Raw genomic sequence first — 27,737 nt, 5'->3', positions numbered from 1 at the left:
GAGCTGCACAGTTGATGGATCAGGGGGTCACTGGTAGGTGGCATGAGTGGGTACTGCACCTGGGCATGAAAGGATTGTGCTGGGGGGTTCCAGGGTTGCTGAGGAACAAGCACGAAGACCAGGGGCGAAATTCTTCGGTATCGGCACGATGTCCGCCGACCGGCGCCAAAAACGGCGCAAATCAGTCGGGCATTGCGCCGCCCGAAAGGTGTGGAATTCTCCGCATCTTGGGGGGCCAAGCCCTAACCTTGCGGGGCTAGGCCCGTGCCAGACTGATTTCCGCCCCGCCATCTGGCGGGAAAGGCCTTTGGTGCCCCGCCAGCTGGCGCGGAAATTACATTGCCAGGCGGCGCATGCGCGGGAGTGTTAGCGGCCGCTCACGGCATCCCTGCGCATGCGCTGTGGAGGGAGTCTCTTCCGCCTCCGCCATGGTGGAGACCGTGGCAAAGGCGGAAGGAAAAGAGTGCCCCCACGGCACAGGCCCGCCCGCGGATCGGTGGGCCCCGATTGCGGGCCAGGCCCACCGTGGGGGCACCCCCTCGGGGCCAGATCGCCCCGCGCCCCCCCCGGACCCCGGAGCCCGCCCACGCCGCCTTGTCCTGCCGGTAAGAGAGGTGGTTTAATCCACGCCGGCGGGACAGGCATTCTAGCAGCGGGACGTGGGCCCATACGGGCCGGAGAATCGCAGGGGGGGGTGGCCCGCCAACCGGTGCGGCGTGATTCCCGCCCCCGCCGAATCTCCGGTGCCGGAGAATTCGGCAACCGGCGGGGGCGGGATTCACGCCAGCCCCCGGCGATTCTCCGACCCGGCGGGGGATCGGAGAATCTCGCCCCAGATGTGAAGAGTGTGTGAGGTGTCAGCCACTGATTTGTTGGGATGGGGGGGTTGGGAATTTGAGGGGTGGCAGACAGAACAGTTGCCAGGAGTGAGGTGGTAACTTACCCGTGCAGCTGGGGGAGGTCGTTGGTCTTCTTCCGACATTGGATGGCGGTCCTCCTGGTCATGTTGCCTGCACTGACAGCCACTGCCACTGCCTCCCAGGCAGTATTGGTGGCCCTGCTGCTGGCCGTTCAACCCCCTCGGGGGAACAATATGTTCCGTCCCGCATCCACTGCGTCCAGAAGCCTAGCCAAGTCAGCATCGCCAAAGCGAGGAGCAGGTCTGCGCGATGCCATGCTTGTGTGTTGACTGGAGTGAGTGGTGAGGGAGAGTTTAAAAGCAGCTCGTCTTGTTAGCAGTGTGACGCTGAGGCACGGGTCTGGTGAATCAGATGGCAAGACAGCCAGTAATGGCGAGAAGTTCGTGGGGGCTGATTTCCGGCACCAAGTGTCGTTAAATATGGGCCAACACGATGGTCGGGAAACACCCCCCCCCCCATCCCCACCCCCAATCTCACCCAAAATGACACTTAGAACCTTTTCTATTAAATCGCACCCAAGATGTCCTGTTCCCTGGAAGACAGTTCTCGGGAAACATCCCAAGACCCGATCAGTACTACATGCACAGCTGCACAGCAGTGCCCCACCTCGGATTCCCAGTGCCCCTCAATCTGGCTGCTTTTGTGAGCATCCTCGCACCTCCAAGCCTCCACTCCCTCTTTGCACAATGGCTGGCACCATGTAAAAGGCTGGAATCGTCTCCAGGAATGAGGGCCTCCTTTACCATACATTTCTGGTGTCAATCCTCATGCCCAAAGCAGTTCACTTCTCTTTAGCTCTTTTAGCACCGTCATGTACTCTGCATAGCTGTTAATAGTTCAGTGACACCTCAGTGAAACCTTTGTTCTTCAGACAATCTGCCCTCCCTCAGTCCAGCTGACATCGCAGCTATTCTCTCCCGGGTCCAGCACTGATCGCTGTTGACCTCTGACTTCAGAACTATTGGAATTCACCTCATACTGACAGCAAGAACTGTGCTGAAATGGCTGAAGCTGAGGGTCCATTGAGAGCTCAAATAAGATGTGGATGTTGGAAGTAAAAGGGGCCCCAGATCCTGATGATCACGAATGTGGCTGAACCAATAGGTTTCTTCTTTACTTACGTGGGACGGGATTCTCCGGTGGTCAACGCCGAAATCGCGAAACGTGATGAGGCGTAGAATGGGTTCCAGTGCCAAAATCGTGGCGGGCGTCGATTTGACACCTCTTTCGATGGGCTGAGGTCCCGACGGCGCAGTTCACCTGTGCTTGTAAAAATCGTGAAACCGGCGTCGTGGGTGCTGAGGGAGAGAGAGGGGGTATGGAAGTGTCCAACATCGCCATAGTTTGCTGACAGATGTGCCGCTCGCAGAGGGGGGGGGGCTTCTGCCAGTGCCAGGGGGAGTAGCAAGGGATGGCCAGGAGGTGGTCTGTGTGGTCGGGGTGGACGGGCACGGAACTCTATTGCCGCAGCCGTGCAGCTGCGCACTCCGCTGGCAGCCCCTGTGAACATAGGGCCACGGGTCACATAGGTGTTCCCCCAGGCCACACCCCTGGCCCCAGCTGACCCATCAGCTGTATGGGTGCGCTCCAGCAAAACCAGTTCCACCTTGTTGGCTGGGATGAGTGTGTGTGGGGATTGTAATGTGTACATGCGGCTGCAGCTTGTCAGCCCCCACCCCCCCCACCCCGAGTGTCAATCATGGACCCGGCGAATCCCTCACCATTTTTCATTGGAATCGATTGTGTTCAACGTGGCGCCGGTGCTGGCCTCTTAACAGTAATGGAATCGGTCCAGGTGCGCCGCAGGTTTTGCTGTCGTGAAAGTCCACGAATTCTGGTCAACATTAGTCTCAGAAAACGCAGAATCCCGTCCAAAATCTTTCAGTTTTTGTGAAATGCTTCCGAGATCGAGATTTATATCTGTTTAATCCCCTGTGTTATAAATAACTACATTTGATAATTATTTGCTTCATTTAATTAACTTATTGAATTTTATTGTTAATTTAATGGTGTCATTTCATCATTAATTATGTTACTCATTGTTTTAAATAATTACGTATCTTATTGTCTGCACTTAATAATTTAATCATTCACTACATTAAAAAAACATATATGGGATAAAGATCAGAGATTAATCAGCCATTCACTAAAATTAAGAATGACATTATTAATTTATAACTTAAGACAAGTGTGGAAAGGGAGAACAAGTAATCTTTCTGTACCTTTCTTCAAGTATGCCGTCTTGATGCTAGCACCCAATGATCTCCAAGTTAAAAAGGAAGGAAATCAAAATAACCACAGTGCTAACAGGCTATGTTGGTACATTTGACATGATTCCAAATTTTTGTGAGAATAATTCCAATGATACTGTAGTGCCGTCAATGCTTCATTGCTAACTCTGTGGCATGCCAGTTGAGAACCTCCTAATGGCTCTTATCTTTAATGGCGCTTTCCCTTCTAAATTCCCCACACTTGTTGATTGTTCTCAATCTAAACTGGATTCTTCAGGTGGAACTTGCTCCTGGCAACACCCAACTGGCACAATGGATTTGAGATGCCCTGGGCCTCCCTCGAGGGAAGGCCAGATCCTGTGACTTTCCAGGTTGAAGGTGCCACTTATGTGGACTGGTCCATGCACCAGAAAATTGGCCAGGAGTCAGAAGTAATGGGGAACAGCAGCCAATAGGCCGGAGGTTTTTGAATCACCTTTGGGAAGATCCATGTGAAATACACAAAGGTGCCTCTGAAGTAGACCATGAATGTCCAAGCTCTTGGTGTCCATAGACTCCCTAAACCATTAATCGGGATATATTGCAAATTGTTGACACAAATGAGGGATCTCAGCATTCTGATTGAAATTAATCCTCCAGTGAGGCAGCCATTCTTAGAGCTGGCCTTTCTAAACCTCCAGACTTGTCAAATTCAAACAGGACAAATTAAAAAATCTAAGTGCTTATGTTGCCTGTGGTTTAATAGATCACATTTTGGACCAGCCTGATGTAAAGCCTGATACGTTACATGTTCAATTCTGGTCGCCACACTACCAGAAGGATGTGGAGGCTATAGAGAGGGTGCAGAATGTTGCCTGGTATGGAGGGCATTAGCTATGAGGAGCGGTTGAATAAACTCGGTTTGTTCTCACTGGAACGAAGGAGGTTGAGGGGAGACCTGATAGAGGTCTACAAAATTATGAGGGGCATAGACAGAGTGGATAGTCAGAGGCTTTTCCCCAGGGTAGAGGGGTCAATTACTAGGGGGCATAGGTTTAAGGTGAGAGGGGCAAGGTTTAGAGTAGATGTACGAGGCAAGTTTTTTACGCAGAGGGTAGTGGGTGCCTGGAACTCGCTACCGGAGGAGGTGGTGGAAGCAGGGACGAGAGTGACATTTAAGGGGCATCTTGACAAATACATGAATAGGATGGGAATAGAGGGATACGGACCCAGGAAGTGTAGAAGATTGTAGTTTAGTCGGGCAGCATGGTCGGCACGGGCTTGGAGGGCCGAAGGGCCTGTTCCTGTGCTGTACATTTCTTTGTTCTTTGTTCTTTATGACTTAAAGTTGTGATTTTCCTGGTATCTCCCAATCCCTGTAACCTCCTCTAGTTCTACAACCTTCCCAAATCTGACCTCTTGAACACTCCTACTTCCTTCATCCCACTATGACGGCTATGCCTTCAGCTCCTTAAACTTGTCCACCTCGCCACCTCCCTTAAGACACTCCTTACAATCTCCATCTGTCCTGGTATTTGCGTAAGTGACCTGCTGGTGTCAGACTTCATCTGGTAAAGCTCTTGTGAAGGACATTGGGATGTTTTACTACATTGAAAGTGCTACAAAAAAATGCAAGTTGTTATTGCTATTCAAGATACTTCTGCACAGAATAATTCACTGCAATTTAATTTAATTCTCTTCTTTCACACCATTGTGGTACAATTCATTTGAAGTGGATTTTAAACAGGTCAAGAAAAGAAGGTGCCTGGACAATTATTGCCCTTTCCCTTTAATAACAGAGCTTTCCCAGCAACATTTGTGCTTTAAGTCCCTGGTAATGCTGTTCAAAGTGTCCCTTTAAGTGCTTTTATCACTGGCAGCACCAGATTGTAAAGCTCTTTTGCTACATTCTCTTTATAATCTGTCAAAATGGATTTACCATTTCGCAGTGATCCCCGTGTCTGTGCCCTGTAATTAGATTAGATTGGATAAATTCATAATATTATTTGCAAAATCCAACAAGAGTGCACACATTTTAATGAGTTTAATTTAAGATAGAACTTAGATTTTCTATTGTCCAATAGAAATTGTTGACAATAGCCACAGGTTGCATGTTGTGCAACCTGTTTTGGCCACATGCACTAATTTTAGTGGAAAAGGCCTCACACTCAACATAGGTACTTCATGTGTGTACTTAATAAACCTCAACCACCATTCAGTAACCCAGAAAGTAAAGCACTGAGGTAAAGCATGATAAAAAAAACACGCTCCGATTTTTATCTTGCTACAAAGTTGCCGAGGTTAAAGTTCACATTCATTCACTGTGAGACTGTAAGTATTGTGATCATAGGTTCCATGATTCTGTCTATCATTCATTTCTTCAATTTACTAATCAGAAATGCAATTAACCACATTTGTACACCCAATCAACCACATGTGGCTTGCAGCTCATGTATTGAATATCACTGATAATTTCCTTCATCATAAATGCCGAATGCTTCCAATGACTATTTTCTGAACGTTTAATTCTGGAACATTGCTATTGTTACGTTGGCAGCGAGTCTTCAAAAAAAAAAAGCAAGTGAGGAGAATGATGTTAGGACTTGCATTTACGTAGCCGCTATAATGTAGAAAAACATCCCAAGGCATAATTAAAGAAAACAAAATTGGATGTTGGGTCAAAAAAACATTGGGAGGGCTGCCCACGTGTTTGATTAAAGGTGTGGGATTGAAGGAGAGGAAGGCCGAGGTTTTATGGAGGGAATTCCAGAGTTTGAGACTGAGGCCGCTCAATGTACTACAGCCAACAGTGGAGAGACGGGAGGAGCGTGGGTAGGTGCGGGGGGAAGGAGTTAATGCATAAGAGGTTAAAGTTGGTGGAATAGAGGCTTGGTGGGGGGGATGGTAGAGTTGTAGGACTAGAAGAGATTACAGAGATGGGGAGGTTGGGAGCAGGACATGGTTCACAAGGTCATTAAATGCAAAAGTGAGAAGTTTAAACTTGAAGTATTGAGGGTCTGAAGCTAATAAGCAAGGACAGGGCTGATGGGAGAGTGGGACCATATTGTGGGATAGGATCAGCGTTGTCAAATTTTGAATGAGCTGAAGTTTATGGATGGTGGACGATGTGACAATGGACAGGATACAGCTAGAATGCTTGAATCTGCAGGTGACAAAATTATTGATGAAGGTTTCAATAATTTCGGCCAAGGTAGAATTGGAGGTGTGTGTGATGTTACAGGGATGGATATAAAGGGCTGGTTTAGCACAGTGGGCTAAACAGCTGGCTTGTAATGCAGAACAATGCCAGCAGCGTGGGTTCAATTCCCGTACCGGCCTCCCTGAACAGGTGCCGGAATGTGGCGATTAGGGGCTTTTCACAGTAACTTAATTAAAGCCTACTTGTGACAATAAGTGATTATTATTATTAACTAGTCTTCGTGATGCAGAAGCTAACAGGATGAAATTTCAGCTAGGGATTGACTAGAATGGAAAGATTGTCAATAGTTTGACTGGACTGGTGGGATTAATGGAAATGAACCCCCCCAAAAAATATAATGGTTGCAGAGTGTGGAATGAAAAAGTTGAAATTATTAAACTTACCAAGTAGAAAAATACTCATTTTGACAAATGGCTTAGCAGTCCTCATGTGGTGGGCTGTTTTTGACCAGGACGTTCACATGTTCTGCTATATTGACACAATATGACGTAAGAATGGAGGTAGGATGAGAAGCTACAAAAATACCCCAATATATTTTCCCATTGACTCCATTCAGGTGCGAGACCTGGCTGAGTGTCTAGAACTCTAGCTTCTGAACCTGAATGTTGTGGGGTTAAACTCTACCCCACACTGAGTATTGTTATGGGCCAGGGCTTAGAAACTCCAAACTATATTATGAAGTTCAGGACCTACAACCTCTATGTTGAATTTGGCTAGGATGAGCACAAGAGCTTTCACTGCAGGTGTGATTTATTAGACTTCCTAGGCGCTTTAATCATAACAAGGTTTATTCTAAGAATGTAGTTAACATACATATATATATATATGTATACAGCAAGGATTTTAATCAATTACAAACATAAAGACATTACACAGCTACAATAATCTATGTATATAACACTTAATGAATTCCTTCTTAGCTGTTCCAATTCAATAACAAAATCCAATAAACCAAAACCTCTTTTCAAGGGCGTGGCCCAGCACACTGTATTCTCACCTGAATGGGACTGGTCCTTTTACTGAAATTCTGATCCAGGTCCAACCGGCAGATTCAAACTCCTTCCGGAAAGCAACTGTATCTTTAAAGTTACCAAGGCAGTTAGCCACAACCAATGTGTTTTTTACAGGAACAGCTTTTAAAATGAAAACAGAGAAAAACAGGGAAACACTTCTTTCTCCTTCTGTAGTCCAAAAACAACCAAACTGAAACTGAAACCTGAAAAAAATCCTCTCTCACCTGACAGCCACGGCCCAAAGTGCTCCAAGTCACATGATAAGAGACAAAACCTTTCTTAAAGAGACACTCACATGACAGTATGCAATCTAGAAGGTTTGTGCAGTTCTGAGGGAGTACAACGCTGTCAAAGGTGCTGTATTTCAAATGAACCATTAAACTGAGGCTTTGGCCGTGATTTACAGGCCATGTCCCGCCAGAATTGAGATGGGACGCGGCCAGTAGATACCATGAGTAGATACTCTTCCGGCATTCTCAACAGTCGTTATGCCCCGCGACATCTAATTAAATATCACGAGACATCATGATCTGGATCCCTCCCACAATGGCTCGTGGATGCCCCAGCAGGTGAATTGGGGGATTGGGGCGGTCTGGGGGTCACGTTGGGGGGGGGGTGGAGAGATTGGGGTGCCATTTTTAAATGACATCCTGGTCTCTTCCTGCACTGACGAGGGGAGCTCCTCAGTGCAGGAAATGCGACTGAGTACGTCCTCGGCGGGAGTGTCCCGTTCGATAGTGGGATTGTTACCAGCATTACAAGCGCTAGTCCCACCCAAAACAGGACTCTTCTTTTATTTCCATTTGATCGGGCCCTCTGTCTGGATGGCCCGGCATGTAGGTGTGAAAGATCCCATGGCACTAATTGAAGATGAGCAGGAGAGTTCTCTCCAGTGTCCTGATCAACATTCATCCCTCAACCAACACAGGAAACAGCTCATCTGATCATTAGTTTCATTGCTGTTGGTGGGAGCTAAGTGCATCTATTGGGATTTCTATATTTTAACTGTGGGTGCAATCCTCCAGCCCTATTACGCTCCCGCTCAAGCATAACGAGGCAGGTGAATAGCGGGAGAGGCCAAAAACAAGATCCGCGCCAGGTGCCAAGCAGTTTGCGATGCAACCGGCCCGCTCCCATAGGCGAAATCAGGATCTCACCGTAGTGTGGAGAGAAGCCAATTATCACCAGTTAAGCTCAATTTCCATACAATCATTGGGAGCCACCTCATATCCAACGGCCTCCAGTCATTCAGGGGCCTCCCCAGCAAGTGCTCACGCTGGCGCCGATTAGTACTCCTTTTGACAAACATAAACATGGCGGAAGGGCTTCTGTGGGGAGTCATCTTTGCTCACAGACAAAGAAGCCGGCGGGGGGTGCTAGACTTCCTGCCTCAGTTCTCGGTGGAGGGTAGGGGACCCTTGGCTGAGGGCGGAGGACCCTCCACAGGGGTGGGTCCTCCCTCTCATTGCCTCGCTCCCTCTCATTGCCGGCATCATGTCCTGTGCCCTTGGCCTCTGGGACTCCTCCAAGTGGCTATGGATCTGCTGGAGTGACGCTAACATCTGTCTCTGAATTCCCAGGTTGGTCCCTATTGTCTCCATCAGCTCCGGGCTGACCTGTTCCAGAGGCTCAGCATCAGGCTAGGACCCAGCGGGTCCTGGGGTCCAGCAGAGCTCCGACTGTTGTCTTGCCTGGGGGAGTGGACATGTGGTCAGTGGGAGGGATGGGTCAGTCAGTAAGGCAATAACAACTCACGTTTGACAGGTCCCCCGGATGGAGCCCGGTTTCTCACCTCTGCAGTGTCTGTCAGCCTCCGCATGGCTGACTGATCTGTCCTCGGCGAGTCCAGTCACCTCCAGGGCCCACTCCATGCAGGATGTGAGGATTCTTATGTCTGGCATCCCACTGCCAGTCTGGACGCCCCCTCCCGACGGTTGTGGGAGATCTTGTCCTGAGGAGACACACAGAGAGTATCAGTAGCCACTTGTATGGTTCACAGTGGTGGGAGAGGGGGTGTGAAGGAGGGGTTGGGGAGGTTGAGGGGGGGTGAAGGAAGGGTTGGGGGACGCATGGGGAGTGGATGCTCCCTTGGGGAGGAGGGTTGTGTTGATGTCTACTCACTCGTGCTGCCTGGCATAGATCATTGACCGTCTTCCTGCACTGATGGCCAGTCCTCCTGCTCACACTCCCCGAGCTGACAGTTGCCACCTCATCCCAGGCAGCACTGGCTGCCTTGTGGCTCATCCTCTGGGACCTTCGGGAGAACAGGTCATCTCTCATGGCCTCCACTGCATCTAGAAGCCTCGCCAGGTCAGCATCTCCGAACCTTGGGGCCGGATTCTGGGTGTTACTTGCGAGCTGGCTAGGGTTGGCTGAGCAAGTGTGCCTTAAGTGCTGCTCGACCTGTTAGCGGGGGGCTGGCGAGCGCGATCCCGGTGCATCAGCTGGCGAACCTTCAATTGCGGCGAGAAGCCTGTGAGGCCTCGTTAAGTGGACCAATTAATGTTGAATAGCGTTGCGGGCCGAGCACCGGGAAGCTCGCAGCAATTCCCGCTCGCTACCAGACTTAGAAATTTTTCGGGAGCATTTCGCCCTATGACTTCCCTTCAAAAGCTCTTCATTGGTTGTAATTCATTTTGGGTCAACCTGAGATCATGAGAGGTCGCATATATCTAGCTTGTTTTCCTTCTTTCTTTCCTTTTTTCTTTAATAGACTCCGTGTTGCCCTGTGACTCACTGTTGACTCACTTCATTATTTAATTTCTACTCACCTGGAGTCAAAGCGACATGACTTTGGAGTCAAATCTCTTTTGGCTTCACTGCAGCAGAGATCCGATTTGTCAACTTGAACTGTCATTTTGGTGCAAGAAATAACAAATCATCTGAGATGAAGAAAGCAAAACTTTATTTAGCTGCTGATGTTGCAGAAGCAGTGATCCCAAAATACCCAGTGACAGTCGCACTGGGAAGCATGTTCTCATCTATCAGCCCATCACTCACTCTTCATTGTCAGCAATAACCAGTACACTCTTATCGAAATTTCTGTCAGTTAAGAGCGAAATAATAGTGAGCTATTATTTGGCCACTCTGTATACCATGCCGGATATAAATCTGGTGTCTCTGGAATATTGGCAGGTACCTGTTATAAAGAAATGGCCTATGGATCCGCGACATTGCAAACATATTAGGATGAGGGGCTCCACTGGGCTACATTCTTTTTGCTCTGTCTTCAAGCTTTGTTATATTTGCAGTGCGAATGGGGACGGACTGAGGGTAGGGGCTAGGTGACGCCACCCTCTTCAGTCCAACAGAACGGGACAGAAGACATCAGACAGGGGTGCAAAATATACTGTAGGGGTGTGTTTACTCCACACACGGTGGTCCCGGCAGGTCTCTTCTGCAGGTGGTGTCACACTGGGATCACTCCCCAGCAGGAGAGAGAGAGAGAGAGTGGGTCACTATTTATGCCTGACTAGTGAACTCACTTGAGTGAGCGTTTTCAAGGCCCCCGGACCCTTACGGATCCACACTTCGGAATTATGTTCTGACTCTGTGATTCACCAGAACGAAAAGAGAGAAGATTGGGTGACACAAAGGCCAAATTTTATCAATTTTATTCAGGAAGGGAAGAAGTCAAGCAGACCAGTCAATATTCACAGACACAACCAGCTACCATAATATGGAAGCAAAGAAGGACCATAGCGGCGCAACGAAGATCTTGAAATTTACACCGTTTACACAATTCCCAACCACCCTTCCTCAACACCTCGCTAATTGGGGATTTCTGGGGACCGAAAGGTATGCTCACCAATCCTGGGGTCGAGTTAATTTTAAAGTATTTTCAGTTGTTTGGAGCAGTCGAAGTTGGTTAATTGCTGGTGTCTTCTGTCGGTCCCCAGGTCGTCTTCACGTCTTGCTTGCCGGCCAACTAACTGACTTCTCCTCTGTTCCCTTCGCTTTCTCTGCTCTGTGCTTCTGTTCCATGGTTCTGATCCGTGCTTCTGTCCTGTGTCCAATATTTTAAAAAGCGACCTTCTACAATTTGGTCAGTTGAATTTGATGAGATTACGTCTGGTTGATGGGGTGGGGACTGGTTCAGGATGGCCTTCATGAGGTGTTAACCATTTTCCCATTAGGATGGTTTGCACGACAAAGGCTGGGGCTTGAACCTGTTAGAATCTTGTCGACTTCCTGGAGCCACACCAGTGTGCTTCCCCCATTGTTTTCCCATTTTGAGTCAGGGCGAACGGGCCCGTCTTGCATAACTATCAGGCTGGTTTTGCCCATGAATCATAGCCCCTTTGTCATGATCCAGATGGGTTTGATCAGGCTGCGTATTTCTGTGTCTGTCTGCAGCCATTTTGAGCCCATGTGGTTTTTAAAAAACATTGACTTTTTAAATTGTCCATATATCATTCAAAATGTCCGTTTTACAGCCCAGTTCTGGTTCCCCTATCATATCGATGTTGGCCAAAGGTGGATTTACCTCATCTTACAATACGAATGATGCATAAGAGAGAAAGAGCTACTCACCAACCAAAAGCTCCAGCCATTGTTTCAGGTGAGGGGAGAATAAAATACGAGGAAGTTCCCAAAAGAGAAAATGTTGTAAAATCTCAGCAGGTCTGGCAGCATCTGTAGGATGAGAAAAGAGCTAACCTTTTGATACACCATCAATAATAGACGACGAGTGATAAACGTAACTGAGGCTTTAATACACTAAACAGCAAACCTCCTGCCTCTGGACCCGAACTGGATCCGGAGGCGGAGACTTGCCACTTTTATACAGAAGCCTGAGGGGAGGAGACCAGGCGGAGCCAGCCTGGACAAGCCCAGGCAAGTACAATACAGCACAGTGAATATAAGACAATAACGTGGTTTGCCACATTCACCCCCTGTTTAAAAAAAGCCCAGTGGGGGTGAAGTGGTCTTAAAGGTCCAGTCTGTCGGGGGCCTTGGCCTTCCACTGTGACCGCCTCAGTCCCGGCTGTGGTGTGGGCGCCGGCGTCAAGACCTGAGCGTCCGGGAGCGTGTTGTCTTCTTCTTCTTCACCCAGATGTTGAGTCGGTGAAGGAGCGGGCGGTGTACGAGCGGAGGTGGTGGTGCCTGTCCTTGGTGGGCCTGCGGGAGTCAGTTAATGAGGGAGGTGGGCTGATGTGGCGGAAGACGGTGTAGGGTGGATGGTGGTGGTGATGGTCGCCGGGGAGCCTGCAGGTGCCAAATCCCGAAGGGAGACCATGTCCTGCTGCCTGTCCTGGTGTGTCACTTAGACATATTGGGGGTTTGCAGGGAGCAGCAGGACCTTCTCGATGAGGGGGTCGGTTTTATGGCTCCTCGCATGCTTGCGGAGAAGAACGGGCCCTGGGACTGTCAGCCAGGATGGAAGCGAGACCTCAGAGGTGGACCTCCTGGGGAAGGCAAACATACGCTCATGAGGAGTCTCGTTAGTGGCCGTACATAGAAGTGACCGGATGGAGTGAAGCGCATCGGGAAGGACCTCCTGCCAGCGGGAGACTGGGAGACTTTTCGACCGTAGGGCCAGAAGGACGGCCTTCCAGACCGTCGCGTTCTCCCTCTCCACCTGTCCGTTTCCCCGGGGGATATAGCTGGTCGTCCTGCTGGAGGCGATGTCTTTGCTGAGCAGGAACTGACGCAACTAGTCGCTCATAAAGGAGGAGCTCCGATCACTGTGGATGTAGGTGGGGAACCCAAACAGGGTGAAAAGACTGTGCAGGGCCTTGATAACGGAGGCAGAGGTCATGTCAGAGCAGGGGTTGGCGAAGGTGAATCTGGAGTACTCATCAATGATGTTGAGGAAGTACATGTTATGGTCAGTGGAGGGGAGGGGCCCTTTGAAGTCCATGCTGAGGCGCTCAAAAGGGCGAGAGGCCTTTACCAGATGTGCTCTGTCTGGCTGATAGAAGTGCGGTTTGCACTCTGCGCAGACCTGGCAGTCCCTGGTCACGGACCTGACCTCCTTGATGGAGTAGGGCAGGTTGCGAGCCTCGATAAAGTGGAAAACGCGGGTGACCCCCGGGTGACAGAGGTCGTTGTGAAGGGTACGGAGTCGGTCTACTTGTGCGCTGGCACATGTACCGCGGGATAGGGCATCTGGGGGCTCATTGAGCTTCCCGGGTCAATATAAGATATCATAGTTGTAGGTGGAGAGCTCGATCCTCCACCTCAGAATCGTGTCATTCTTAATCTTGCCCCGCTGTGTGTTATTGAACATGAAGGCAACCGACCATCGGTCAGTGAGGAGAGTGAATCGCCTGCCGGCCAGGTAATGCCTCTAATGTCTCACAGCTTCAACTATGGCTTGGGCCTTCTTTTTGACGGAGGAGTGTCGAATTTCGGAGGCATGGAGGGTACGGGAGAAGAAAGCCACAGGCCTGCCCGCCTGGTTGAGTGTAGCAGCCAGAGCAAAGTCCGATGCATCGCTCCCCACTTGGAAAGGGATGGACTCGTCCACAGCGTGCATCGCGGCTTTGGCGATGTCTGCTTTGATGCGATCGAAGGCCAGTCAGGCCTCAGTCGTCAGGGGAAATGTGGTGTACTTGATCAGTGTAGTTGGGGACCCACTGGGCATAATAAGAGAAGAACCCCAGGCATCTCTTCAGGGCCTTGGGGCAGTGGGGGAGGGGGAGTTCCAGGAGGGGGCGCATGCGGTCGGGGTCGGGCCCTAGGACTCCGTGGTCCACGACGCAACCGAGGATGGCCAGGTGGGTTGTGCGAAAGACGCATTTTTCTCTATTATAAGTTAGGTTCAGGAGTTTTGCAGTGTGGAGGAAGTGGCAGAGGTTCTTGTCATGGTCCTGCTGGTCACGGCCGCAGATGGTGACGTTGTCTAGGTACGGGAGCTTGGCCCCCAGCCTGTACTTGGTGCCTGTCCTTGGTGGGCCTGCGGGAGTCCCCGTTGGTGACGCCGAAGGGAGCCCTGAGGAATTGATAGAGGCGGCCGTCTGCCTCAAAGGCAGTGTATTGGCGGTCCTCCGGGCAGAGAGGGGGCTGGTGGTACGCAGACTTCAAGTCGACTGTAGAGAAGACTCGATACTGCGCAATCTGATTGACCATGTCAGATATGCGGGGAAGGGGGTACGCATCGAGCTGCGTGTACCAGTTGATGGTCTGCCTGTAATCGATGACCACCCGGTGCTTCTCCCCAGTCTTGACGACCACCACTTGGGCTCTCCAGAGACTGTTACTAGCCTCAATGATCCCCTCTCGCAGGAGTCGCTGGACCTCTGACCTGATAAAGGCCCTGACCCGGGCACTGTAGCGTCAGCTTCTGCTAGCGACGGGCTTACAGTCCGGGGTGATGTTTGCGAAGAGGATGGGTGGGGCGTCCTTAAGGGTCGCGAGGCTACAGACGGTGAGGGGGGGGCAGGGATCTGTTGAACTTTAGGGTAAGGCTCTGGAGATGGTACTGGAAGTCGAGCCCCAGTAATAGGGCAGCGCAGAGATGGGGGAGGACGTAGAGTTTGAAGTTGGCTCTACGTCCACCCGTAGAGGACGTAGTACCCCCGGATTTCCACTGCGTGGGATCCGGAGGCCAGGGAGATTTTCTGGGTTGCGGGTAGGATGGGGAGAGGGCAGCGCCTTACCATATCTGGGTGTATGAAGCTGTCTGTGCTCCCGGAGTCGAAAAGGCAGGCCGTCTCATGCCCGTTTATCCGGGTGGTCATCGTGGACTTCGCGAGGTGGTGCAGCCGGAACTGGTCGAGTGTGACGGAGGTGAGTGTCAGAAGGCAGTCGGTGGGCCAGTCAGAGGTGGCAGCGGCCAGCATACGGTCGGGTGAGCAGGGCTCCCGGGAGGCCGCGGAGTGGTCCCAAGATGGCGGCCCCCATGAGTTGTCCGTGGTGGGTGAGGTGAAAGACGCCATCCAAGGTAGCGGACTCCGTGGGTCGCACGTGGCGGGTGAGGTGTAAGATGGCGTCCAAGATGGCAGCCCCCGTGGGTCGCACATGGCGGGTGGCGCGGCAGCTGGGGGTGGCCCCGACAGGCAGCAGGCAACGCTGCTGGGCCTAGAAGATTTAGGGGGGGGGTCTGGCCTGCCAGGCTTTTGTGAAGTGTCCCTTCTTCCCACAGCCGTTACATGTCGCGTTCTGTGCCGGGCTGTGTTGCCGGGGGTGATTACTCTGGCCACAGAAGTAGCACTTCGGGCCTCCGGCGTTGGTGGGCCGCTGCGCAGTGCAGGCTTGCATCGCACCTGGGTCGGTTGATGGCTGTGCCCACGAGGCCCACGAGGGTGCCGCGCGTTCGGAGGTGTTCTGGGAGGCCACCTCCAGTGAGTTGGAGATTTGTACTGATCTGGAAGGCCAAGTGTCCCCCCTTCTAGTAATCGCTGGCAGATATAGTTCGAGTTCAAGCTCGCGACATAAGCATCCCTGATCAGCAGCTCCGCGTTCTGGGTAGCCGATATCGCCCGGCAGTCACAGTTCCGGCAGAGGATGCGCAAGGCACACGGGAATTCTGCGAGTGATTCCCCAGGGCGTTGCCGTCTCGTGGTGAGGAGGTGCCTAGCATATACCTGGTTAACAGATTTCACGTAATATCCCTTTAGCAGCGTTATTGCCTCTGTGTACGAGGGGGCGTTCCTGATGAGGTTAAAGACTCTTGGGCTCACCCGTGGAGGACTTGCTTCTTCTGGAGGTCTGTGAAGTCTTCTTGAAAGATGCGAGGTACGACTCGAAGCAGCTTAGCCAGTGTTCAAAGGTCTCTGTAGCGTCAGCTGCTTGTGGGTCCATTTGCAAACGATCAGGCTTGAGTGAGGAGTTCATCTTGAGTGAAGAGTCCATCTTTAGAAGTTTAGTGTATTAAATTGATACACCATCAATAAGACACGACGAGTGATAAACTTAACTGAGGCTTTAATACACTAAACAGCAAGCCTCCTGCCTCTGGACCCGAACTGGGTTGGAGGCGGAGACTTGCCACTTTTATACAGAAGCCCGAGGGGAGGAGCCACAGGCGGAGCCAGCCTGGACAAGCCCAGGCATGTACAATACAGCACAGGGAATATAATACAATAACGTGCTTTACCACACCTTTCGAGTCCAGGTGACCCTTTGTCAAAGCGAGGAAGTTCCTCTCCAAACATGAAAACAAAAGCATTTCACTGACAAGAAACCAAATGACTAGGGGAGGAGATGCAATGCTATCTCGTTGGGTTTGGTCCACCGCCCCCCCACCCGCTCGCACTACTTGTTCAAAAGTAGTAGTTGCTGCTGAGGATGGTCCTACAGGCTCCATCAACCCCATGCCATCTCATGCACATGGCCATTTATTATTCATGGACAAATGTGTGTAGCCACTCCAGTTGGGTCATTAGTGCATGGGACTAATCACAGCTGACCTCCATTTTGTCTCTTCTCAGTGTCCCCATTGCAGCCAATGTCCAGCAGGGGTTGCTACAGGACAACAGAGTTTGAAGTCGTGTAGAGCCTCCTGGCTCGATAAATGTTTTACCCGCTGCTGGAAGAATTACCTTGAATTTGCAGGTAGGGTAACAGGTGATTAGGCTCAACTGATCCACACGCCTGCTCCCACTCTGCTCCATCCCACCCCTGCTTCATCCAGCCCTAACAACATACCCTTCTCACAGGTTTATCGGCTACCCAGAACGCGGAGCTGCTGATCAGGGATGCTTATGTCGCGAGCTTGAACTCGAACTATATCTGCCAGCGATTACTAGAAGGGGGGACACTTATATGTATCTGTTCACCTCAACTCCGCCCTGTGGTAGCACGCTCCACATTCTCACCGCTCCCTGGGTAAAGAACATAAGAGCATCCGAACATAACAATAGGAGCAGGAGTAGGCCATATGGCCCCTCGGTTCAATCAGGTCATAGCTGATCCACCCTTGGGCTCACATTCCTCACCATTCCCTTGATTTACCGATAGTTATATGAGCAGATAATCCAGGCCGACACTTCAGTACAGTACTGAGGGGATGCCACGTTGTCCGCAGTGCTGTCTTTCAGATAAAAAGAAAATCCGATACTATGTTTACCTGCACGTGTCAGGTGTAAGGGCTTTTGCGATACCCTGAGCAAGTGATAGGTGCTGCATAAACACAAGCTTGACCTTTCTTTCTAAAAGGTAACGCAGTGTGCAACATTTGACATGTGAGCCAGCGCACTGGGCAGGGCAATGAACATTTGTAATCTTGGACAGAGGGGTTGGCATCACTTTTGTTACTGTTTTTTTGATCACAGGAAGTTGTCTCAGTTTGGGGATTTATGGATTAATGTGGAGAAAGCTACTTGTTAAGCATTCCATTATTAAATGATGTGGAGATGCCGGCGTGGGGTGAGCACAGTAAGAAGTCTTAGGACACCAGGTTAAAGTCCAACAGGTTTGTTTCGATATCACTAGCTTCCGGAGGGCTGCTCCTTCCTCGGGTGAATCTTATCTCAGGTCACATTATTAAGTGAGACATGCACAATAAAATAAAAGTGCTGCTTCATAAGGTAAATGAAACTTTCCCTTGTAGAATGTGTTCAGTTGTGTCAGAATCCCTTCCATTATACTTTGAACGTAGAACTAGCAGTTCCATGAAACTGACAAATACAGATCTTTAAATCCACAAGAGACTGGACATTGGAGTTTGAACCATGGCTTTGAACCATTGACTTAAGTTGCCTTACTCCTGGTAATAGCCTCAGTACCATTTCTTCATGGCACAATTGAGGTCAGGAAATTGGAGCCATCAGCTGTTGTTGGGTTATTACTATTGTGAATTGGCACATCTTACACTCCAGTGAATGACGCAGTTTATTTCATTCCTATGGAATCTGCAGTACAGGCTTATTAAAACCCAGTGATTGTAAAATTCAGGAGGGTGTATGACAATGGGGAATCCTTTTTATGTTGTCAGTGAAGCCCATTTAGAAGGTAACTGCACCAATCACCAGGGGACAGCTATAGCTCATTTATTTTCCAATTAAGTAACCACAAAACAAGTAAACTCTTCCGGCCTTCTTAGTGAAGTGGGAGAGCTACAAATCTGAGCTAGATTAGGAACTCGAGGTGACATTCTCTGGTATCGGCGCGATGTCCGCCGACCGGCGCCAAAAACGGCACAAATCAGTCCGGCATCGCGCCGCCCCAAAGGTGCGGAATCCTCCGCATCTTGGGGGGCCGAGCCCTAACCTTGAGTGGCTAGGCCCGCGCCGGACTGATTTCCGCCCCGCCAGCTGGCGGGAAAGACCTTTGGTGCCCCGCCAGCTGGCGCGGAAATGACATTGCCGGGCGGCGCATGCGCGGGAGCGTCAGCGGCCACTCACGGCATCCCTGCGCATGCGCTGTGGAGGGAGTCTCTTCTGCCTCCGCCATGGTGGAGACCGTGGCGGAGGCGGAAGGGAAAGAGTGCCCCCACGGCACAGGCCCGCCCGCGGATCGGTGGGCCCCGATCGCGGGCCAGGCCACCGTGGGGGCACCCCCTGGGGCCAGATCGCCCCGCGCACCCCCCAGGACACCGGAGCCCGCCCGCACCGCCTTGTCCCGCCGGTAAGAGAGGTGGTTTAATCCACGCCGGTGAGACAGGCATTCTAGCAGCGGGACTTCGGCCCATCCGGGCCGGAGAATCGCTGGGGGGGGGGGGCCGCCAACCGGCGCGGCGCGATTGCCTCCCCCGACGAATCTCCAGTGCCGGAGAATTCAGCAACCGGCGGGGGCGGGATTCACGCCAGCCCCCGGCAATTCTCCGACCCGGCGGGGGGTCGGAGAATCTTGTCAACTCACGGCATCAGTTGGATTAATCTCAACCAAGCTGATTCGTGCTGATATGATTCAAGGTGCGGACAAAGCCTATTCAAAAGCCTCAAACCCTCTATATTAAATTGCACATTTTTATTGTGAGCTTGATAGCATTTTTAAATGTGAAATTTCCACCCCACATAACCATTATTTGTGTTTTATTTACACTCTGAGTGATTTTAACCGTGAGATTATGGATCTGGGGCGAGATTCTCCAACCCCCCGCCGGGTCGGAGAATCGCCGGGGGCTGGCGTGAATCCCGCCCCCGCCGGTTGCCGAATTCTCCGGCACCGGAGATTCGGCGGGGGCGGGAATCGCGCCGCGCCGGTTGAAGGGCCCCCCCAGGCGATTCTCCGGCCCGGATGAGCCGAAGTCCCGCTGCTAGAATGCCTGTCCCGCCGGTGTGGATTAAACCACCTCTCTTACCAGCGGGACAAGGCGGCGCGGGCGGGCTCCGGGGTCCTGGGGGGGGGGCGCGGGGCGATCTGGCCCCGGGGGGTGCCCCCACGGTGGCCTGGCCCGCGTTCGGGGCCTACCGATCCGCCGGCGGGCCTGTGCCATGGGGGCACTCTTTTCCTTCCGCCTTCGCAATGGTGTCCCCCATGGCAGATGCGGAAGAGACCCCCTCCACTGCGCATGCGCGGGGATGCCGTGAGCGGCCGCTGACGCTCCCGCGCATGCGCCGCCTGGCAATGTCATTTCCGCGCCAGCTGGCCGGGCACCATAGGCCTTTCCCGCCAGCTGGCGGGGCGGAAATCAGTCCGGCGCCGTCCTAGCCCCACAAGGTTAGGGCTCGGCCCCTCAAGATGCGGAGGATTCCGCACCTTTGGGGCGGTGCGATGCCGAACTGATTTGTGCGTTTTTGGCGCCGGTCGGCGGACATCGCGCCGATTACGGAGGATTTCGCCCCCGAGCCGAATGTGGCCATTCAGTCCATCAAAGGGCAAGGATGTTCCACTGATCTTAAAAAGATCTACTGATCTGAGATCATTTATACACTATGGGTAACCTACAGTGCTGCCTCACTGCAGTGTTATCAAACTACTGAACAAAGACAATTAGGACCATTTAGAATAAAGTTCATGGGGGACAGCTGGTTAGTGATGCAGAGCGAGGCCAACAGTACGGGTTCAATTCCTGTACCGGCTGAGGTTATTAATGAAGGTCCAGCCTTCTCAACCTTGTCCCTCGCCTGAGTTGTGGCGACCCTCTGGTTAATTCACCACCAGTCAGCTCTTCCCCTCAAAGGGAAAAGCAGCCTATGGTCATCTGGGACTATGGCAATGTTAATGGTAGTGAGAGACTGAATTTTTAAAAAATCAGGCAAATAGAGAGACAGCGCACAAACCAGGAGTGACAGTGGTTCGACCTCTAATCTGTTCGGAGTTGGCGAATCTCAGTCAATGGTAGCAGTACAGGGCCAACAATTGGTCTCAGTGGATCACTACCTCTTGAGAGGGTGGTGAGGAGTTTGCTTGAGGGAATTGAGCCAGACCTCCTGCTTCTGTTGCGATGGACATGCTTGTAGGGCTTGAGGCCCAGACACCTCTGCTGCAATGCCTTCTGTGGTACTCGCGTGACGTATTGGAAGGCAGCTGCTTATGGTGTAAAGGGTGTCCGATCAAGCCCGCTTTCTCTATAAGGAAGGGAGGAAACAAAACAAAGGGAAATGAGCTGGGGAGAGAAAAAAACTTTGGAAAAGCCTCCAGAAGGAAGGAGCAGCAGAAATTGCATCTGTGTGCTGAATCTTGAAACAAAACGGTAACGGCATTGTTGACATTGCTCCAACCCCGCAGTTATTTAGTGTATGTTTCTGGCCCTCTCACTTGCACCTTCATTTCCCATTAATCATCTCGTACCACCTGCACTCCCAACAGCCTGCTAAATTTAATTTCTGAACCAAAAAAAATGAAATATTAATATTTAGTGGCAAGAGAAACAAAAATAATTCAATTGCCACTAATTGCAGACAGCATCTGAAGGGAAATTGTGAGCCAGTAAAATATTTATAATTTGTGCTGCATACAAAGTATCTCCGTTTCAGCGAGGAAGTTGAAAGGCCCTAACCTCAATCTGTGTATGGACCCCCTGTGGGGCGATTGAGGAGATTTTAATCAAATATCCCTGCTGTGCAAATTAAAAAGGTGTTGGTGTGAGAGGGGGAGGCAGGGCTGGTGGATTCTGAAGAAAATTGCCCCGTTTGCTTCATGGAGTCATGTTTGCTGAATTGGAGGAATTGTAATTTACTGCGTGAATACCATTCAGATTATTGGAGCTGTTAAAAATTAAAAAGGCCATTGCGCCCAATGTTACCAGCCCTTTTGGCTTATCGTTCCCAATTTCTGAAGGGGGGTGTGGTGGGGTGGTGCACGAGGTGGCAAGTCCACGACAGGAGAACAATCAACACTCCCTCCAGTTTATTTTTGTTGTGTGGTCCCACTATTTAAGAAAGGTTGTGGTGATAAGCCAGGGAACTACAGACCAGTGAGCCTCACGTCAGTGGTTGGGAAACTACAGGAGAAGATTCTGCAGGAAAGAATCTATCTCCACTTGGAGAGGTTTGATCAAGAATAGTCAGCATGACTTTGTCAGAGGAAGGTCATGCCTAACAAATTTGATTGAATTGTTTGAGCATGTAACCAAGTGTATAGATAAAGGTAGTGCAGTTAATGTAGTTTACATGGATTTCAGCAAAGTCTTTGACACGGTCCCACATAGGAGACATATTAAGAAGGCAATGCACATGAGATACAGGGGAACTTGATAAGGTGGATTCGCAATTGTCTCAGCGACAGGAGACAGCGGGTGATGATAGACTTTAGTGTCTGGGAGCCAGTGGCCAGTGGCGTACCATAGGGACCCATGCTGGGCCCCCTATTGTTTGTCATTTATATAAATGACATTGATGACTATGTGGAGGGTATGATCAGTAAATGTGCAGATGATGCAAAGATTGGCCGGGTGGTTAACGGTGAGGTTTTGTGTCTTGGGTTACAGGAAGACATAGACGGGATGGTCAAATGGGCAGATAAGAGGCAGATGGAATTTAACCCTGAAAAGTGGAGGGTGGCACATGGCGCAGTGGTTAGCACTGGGACTGCGGCGCTGAGGACCCAGGTTTGAATCCTGGCCCTGGGTCACTGTCCGTGTGGAGTTTGTACATTCTCCCCGTGTCTGCATGGGTTTCACCCCCACGACCCAAAGATGTGCAAATTAGGTGGATTGGCCATGCTAAATTGCCCCTTAATTGGAAAAAAAATAATTGGGTACTCTAAATTTAAAAAAACCTCAAATGTGTGAGGTGATACAATTTGGAAGGAGTATTTTAACAAGGAAAGGTCTGAGACTGGGAAGTTCCGAAGAACAAAGGGACCATCGCATGTTTGTCCATAGATCTCTGAAGGCAGAAGGTCAGGTTAATAGGGTGGTGAACAAGGCTTATGGGACACTCGCTTTTATCAATCGGGACATAGATTACAAAAGCAAGGAGGTGATGTTGGAGTTGTATAGTGGTGAGGCCATAGCTGGAGTACTGTGTGCAATTCTGGTCGCCGCATTATAGAAAGGATGAAATTGCACTGGAGGGCGATGTTGCCTGGGATGGAAAATTAAGTATTAAAGAGAGGCTGGATCAGCTTGGGTTGTTTTCTCTGGAGCAGAGAAGACGGAGGGGTGGCCTGATTGAGGTGTACAAGATTATGAGGGGCATGGACAGGGTGGATAGGGAGCAGCTGTTCCCCTTAGTTGAAGCGCCAGTTACGAGGGTACACAAGTTCAAAGTGAGGGGTGGGAAGATAAGGGGGGATTTGAGGAAAAATGTTTTTACCCAGAGAATGGTGACGGTCTGGAATGCACTGCCTGGGAGGGTGGTAGAGGCAGAATGCCTCGCATCCTTCAAAAAGTACCTGGATAAGGACTTGGCACGGCGTAACATGGACCAGGTGCTGGCAAGTGGGATTAGGTGGGCAGGTCATGACCATTCATGCGTTGGTGCAGACTCGATGGGCTGAAGGGCCTCCACTGCACTGTAGTATTTTGTGATTCTGTGAATCCCAATGCCGGTGTCGGGCAATGGATAATCCATCCCATCATATTGGGGATTTAAGATTGCATTGGCTGAGCTGACAGGGTCTTGAACCCACAACCTTCTCAAAGGCACAAAGGCACGGTGGCACCGTGGTTAGCATTGCTGCCTCACAGCAGGTCCAATTCCGGAGTTCGACGGCAGCCGGTGTGAAGTATGCACGTTCTCCCCGTGTGTGCGTGGGTTTCCTTCCGGGTGCTCCGGTTTCCTCCCACAGCCCAAAGATGTGCAGGGTAGGTGCATTGGCCATGAGAATCTTGGTGTCCAACGTTTAGGTAGGGTTATGGGGATAGGGCAGGGGAGTGGGCCTGGGCAGTGCTAATTGGGAGGGTCAATAGGCTGAATGCCCTCCTTCTGCCCTGTAGGAATTCTATTCTATGGTTTCTATTCTACTCTCCCACCATTAAGCCAAAGCGTGTCTGATCATTTTCCACATGGCTTTCTAAAATATAAAGTGCCAGAATGATCCGGTCGTTGTGATTCACTTTACTTGCCATCAGACCACCCCCGCCCGTGCATTCTCGGCGCTGTTGGGGGGCCTTCAATGAGAAATCCCATTGACAAATGGCGGGAAGCCAGAATCCCATCACCAGCGAACGATGTGCCGCCGAGAAACCAGGGGCGAAATTCTCCATCCCGCCCCGCCACATTTCTGCGCTGACCGGCCGGCGGGAGTCTCCGTAACACCGGCCGGTCAATGGGGTTTCCCATTGTGGGGCAGCCCCACGCCGCCGGGAAACCCCCGGGCGCCGGCAGAACGGAGACTCCCGCCGGCGGAGAATGACGCCCATGGCTGGGAACCGGAGAATCAGTGTATCAAAGTGTTCGCCAACAACTGGGGAGAGAAAAAAACAGAAAGCTACTAAAAAAGCTATAAAGAAGAGTAAGATAGATTATGAGAGTAAACTTGCTCAGAATATAAAAACAGATAGTAAAAGTCTCTACAAATACATAAAACAAAAAAGAGTGGCTAAGGTAAATATTGGTCCTTTCGCGGATGAGAAGGGAGATTTAATAATGGGAGATGAGGAAATGGCTGAGGAACTGAACAGGTTTTTTGGGTCGGTCTTCACAGTGGAAGACACAAATAACATGCCAGTGACTGATGGAAATGAGGCTATGACAGGTGAGGACCTTGAGAGGATTGTTATCACCAAGGAGGTAGTGATGGGCAAGCTAATGGGGCTAAAGGTAGACAAGTCTCCTGGACCTGATGGAATGCATCCCAGAGTGCTAAAAGAGATGGCTAGGGAAATTGCAAATGCACTAGTGATAATTTACCGAAATTCACTAGACGTTGGAGTGGTCCCGGCGGATTGGAAATTAGCAAACGTGACACCACTGTTTAAAAAAGGAGGTAGGCAGAAAGCGGGTAATTATAGGCCAGTGAGCTTAACTTCGGTAGTAGGGAAGATGCTGGAATCTATCATCAAGGAAGAAATAGCGAGGCATCTGGATGGAAATTGTCCCATTGGGCAGACGCAGCATGGGTTCATAAAGGGCAGGTCGTGCCTAACTAATTTAGTGGAATTTTTTGAGGACATTAACAGTGCGGTAGATAACGGGGAGCCAATGGATGTGGTATGTCTAGATTTCCAGAAAGCATTTGACAAGGTGCCACACAAAAGGTTGTTGCATAAGATAAAGATGCATGGCATTAAGGGGAAAGTAGTAGCATTGATAGAGGATTGGTTAATTAATAGAAAGCAAAGAGTGGGGATTAATGGGTGTTTCTCTGGTTGGCAATCAGTAGCTAGTGGTGTCCCTCAGGGATCAGTGTTGGGCCCACAACTGTTCACAATTTACATAGATGATTTGGAGTTGGGGACAAAGGGCAATGTGTCCAAGTTTGCAGACGACACTAAGATAAGTGGTAAAGCAAAAAGTGCAGAGGATACTGGAAGTCTGTAGAGGGATTTGGATAGGCTAAGTGAATGGGCTAGGGTCTGGCAGATGGAATACAATGTTGACAAATGTGAGGTTATCCATTTTGGTAGGAATAACAGCAAAAGGGATTATTATTTAAATGATAAAATATTAAAACATGCTGCTGTGCAGAGAGACCTGGGTGTGCTAGTGCACGAGTCGCAAAAAGTTGGTTTCCAGGTGCAACAGGTGATTAAGAAGGCAAATGGAATTTTGTCCTTCATTGCTAGAGGGATGGAGTTTAAGACTAGGGAGGTTCTGCTGCAATTGTATAAGGTGTTAGTGAGGCCACACCTGGAGTATTGTGTTCAGTTTTGGTCTCCTTACTTGAGAAAGTACTGGCACTGGATGGTGTGCAGAGGAGATTCACCAGGTTAATCCCAGAGCTGAAGGGGTTGGATTACGAGGAGAGGTTGAGTAGACTGGGACTGTACTCGTTGGAATTTAGAAGGATGGGGGGGTGTCTTATAGAAACATATAAGATTATGAAGGGAATAGATAGGCTAGATGCAGGCAGGTTGTTTCCACTGGTGGGTGAAAGCAGAACTAGGGGGCATAGCCTCAAAATAAGGGGAAGTAGATTTATGACTGAGTTTAGGAGGAACTTCTTCACCCAAAGGGTTGTGAATCTATGGAATTCCTTGTCCAGTGAAGCAGTAGAGGCTCCTTCATTAAATGTTTTTAAGATAAAGATAGATAGTTTTTTGAAGAAGGGTTATGGTGTTCGGGCCGGAAAGTGGAGCTGAGTCCACAAAAGATCAGCCATGATCTCATTGAATGGTGGAGCAGGTTCGAGGGGCCAGATGGCCTACTCCTGCTCCTAGTTCTTATGTTCTTATGTAACTCTTACAACATAAAGGGAGAATTAAAGAAACTTTCTGTTTGTACATTGCATTTTTCTAATGCTACCTGTTTCCCGCTTCCCATTTCTGCTTTGACCCCTCTCCCACATCACTCAACATTCTAACAATGTTTTTCTTTATATATTTGGAGTACCCAATTAATCTTTTTCCAATTAAGGAGCAATTTAACGTGCCCAATCCACCTACCCCGCACATCTTTGGATTGTGGGGGTGAGACCCACGCAGACACGGGGCGAATGTGCAAACTCCACGTGGACAGTGATCCAGAGCCGGGATCGAACCTGGCACCTCGGCGCCGTGAGGCAGCAGTGCTAACAACTGTGCTACCGTGCTCCCACATTCTGTTTTTTCACTGTCTCTATATCCATTAAGAAATATGGAGAATAACTCCACATTAATCACTTCCAAAGTCCTGCCTTCAATGCTTCACGTATCAGCTGATGTAACCCTCCCATCGTGTCCCATTCTTGATTCACAGGTTGCGGAATTTTCAGAATTCTGATGAGAATATTTGTTTCCTCGGCTGGTGAAATGACAACCGAGGATGATAAATTCCGATGCAGGTATGGCAAGACCACAAACATAGCAGCAGTTTTAGTGAAACATCTTTATTTCATTGTTCATGGATATGTTTTACAGGCCTTTGGATTTCTGTGAGCTAAACGTTAATGTGACCTACACAACACACATTCACACCTACACAACACACACTTGCACTTACACAACACACACACTCACACCAACACAACACACACACTCACACTTACACACTCACACCTGCACAACACACACACTCACACCTACACAACACACATTCACACCTACACAACACACACTCATACCCACACAACACACACACTCACACCTACACAACACACACATTCACACCTACACAACACACACACTCACACCTACACAACACACACTCATACCCACACAACACACACACTCACACCTACACAACACACACTTGCACTTACACAACACACACACTCACACCAACACAGCACACACACTCACACTTACACACTCACACCTGCACAACACACACACTCGCACTTATACAACACACACACTCACACCAACACAACAACACACACTCACACCTATACACTCACACCTACACAACACAGACACTTGCATCTACGCAACACACACATTCACACTTACACAACACAGCCACTCACACCTAAGCAACACACACTCACACCTACGCAACACACACACTCACACCTACACAACTCACACACTCCCACCTACACAACATACACACTCACACCTACACAACACACACTGTCACACCTACACAACACACACTCACACCTACACAACACCCACTCTCACACTTACACAACACACACCCTCACACCTACACAACACACACCTACACAACACACTGTCACACCTACACAACACTCACTCTCACACCTACACAACACACACATTCACATTTAGACAACACACACACTCACACCTACACAACACACACACTCACACCTGCACAATATACACACTCACACCTACACAACACACACACCCATACAACAAACACTCACACCTACACAACACACACGCTCACACCTACACAACACACACCCACACCTACACAACACACACACTCACACATACACAACACAACACACCCACTCACACCTACACAATAGACATTCATACTTACACAACACACAATCTCACACTTACACAACACATGCATTCACTCACACCTGCACAACACAC

The sequence above is a fragment of the Scyliorhinus torazame genome, chromosome 17 (assembly GCF_047496885.1).
Source record: "Scyliorhinus torazame isolate Kashiwa2021f chromosome 17, sScyTor2.1, whole genome shotgun sequence".
Taxonomy (NCBI): domain Eukaryota; kingdom Metazoa; phylum Chordata; class Chondrichthyes; order Carcharhiniformes; family Scyliorhinidae; genus Scyliorhinus; species Scyliorhinus torazame.
This window is presented reverse-complemented; position numbering follows the sequence as displayed.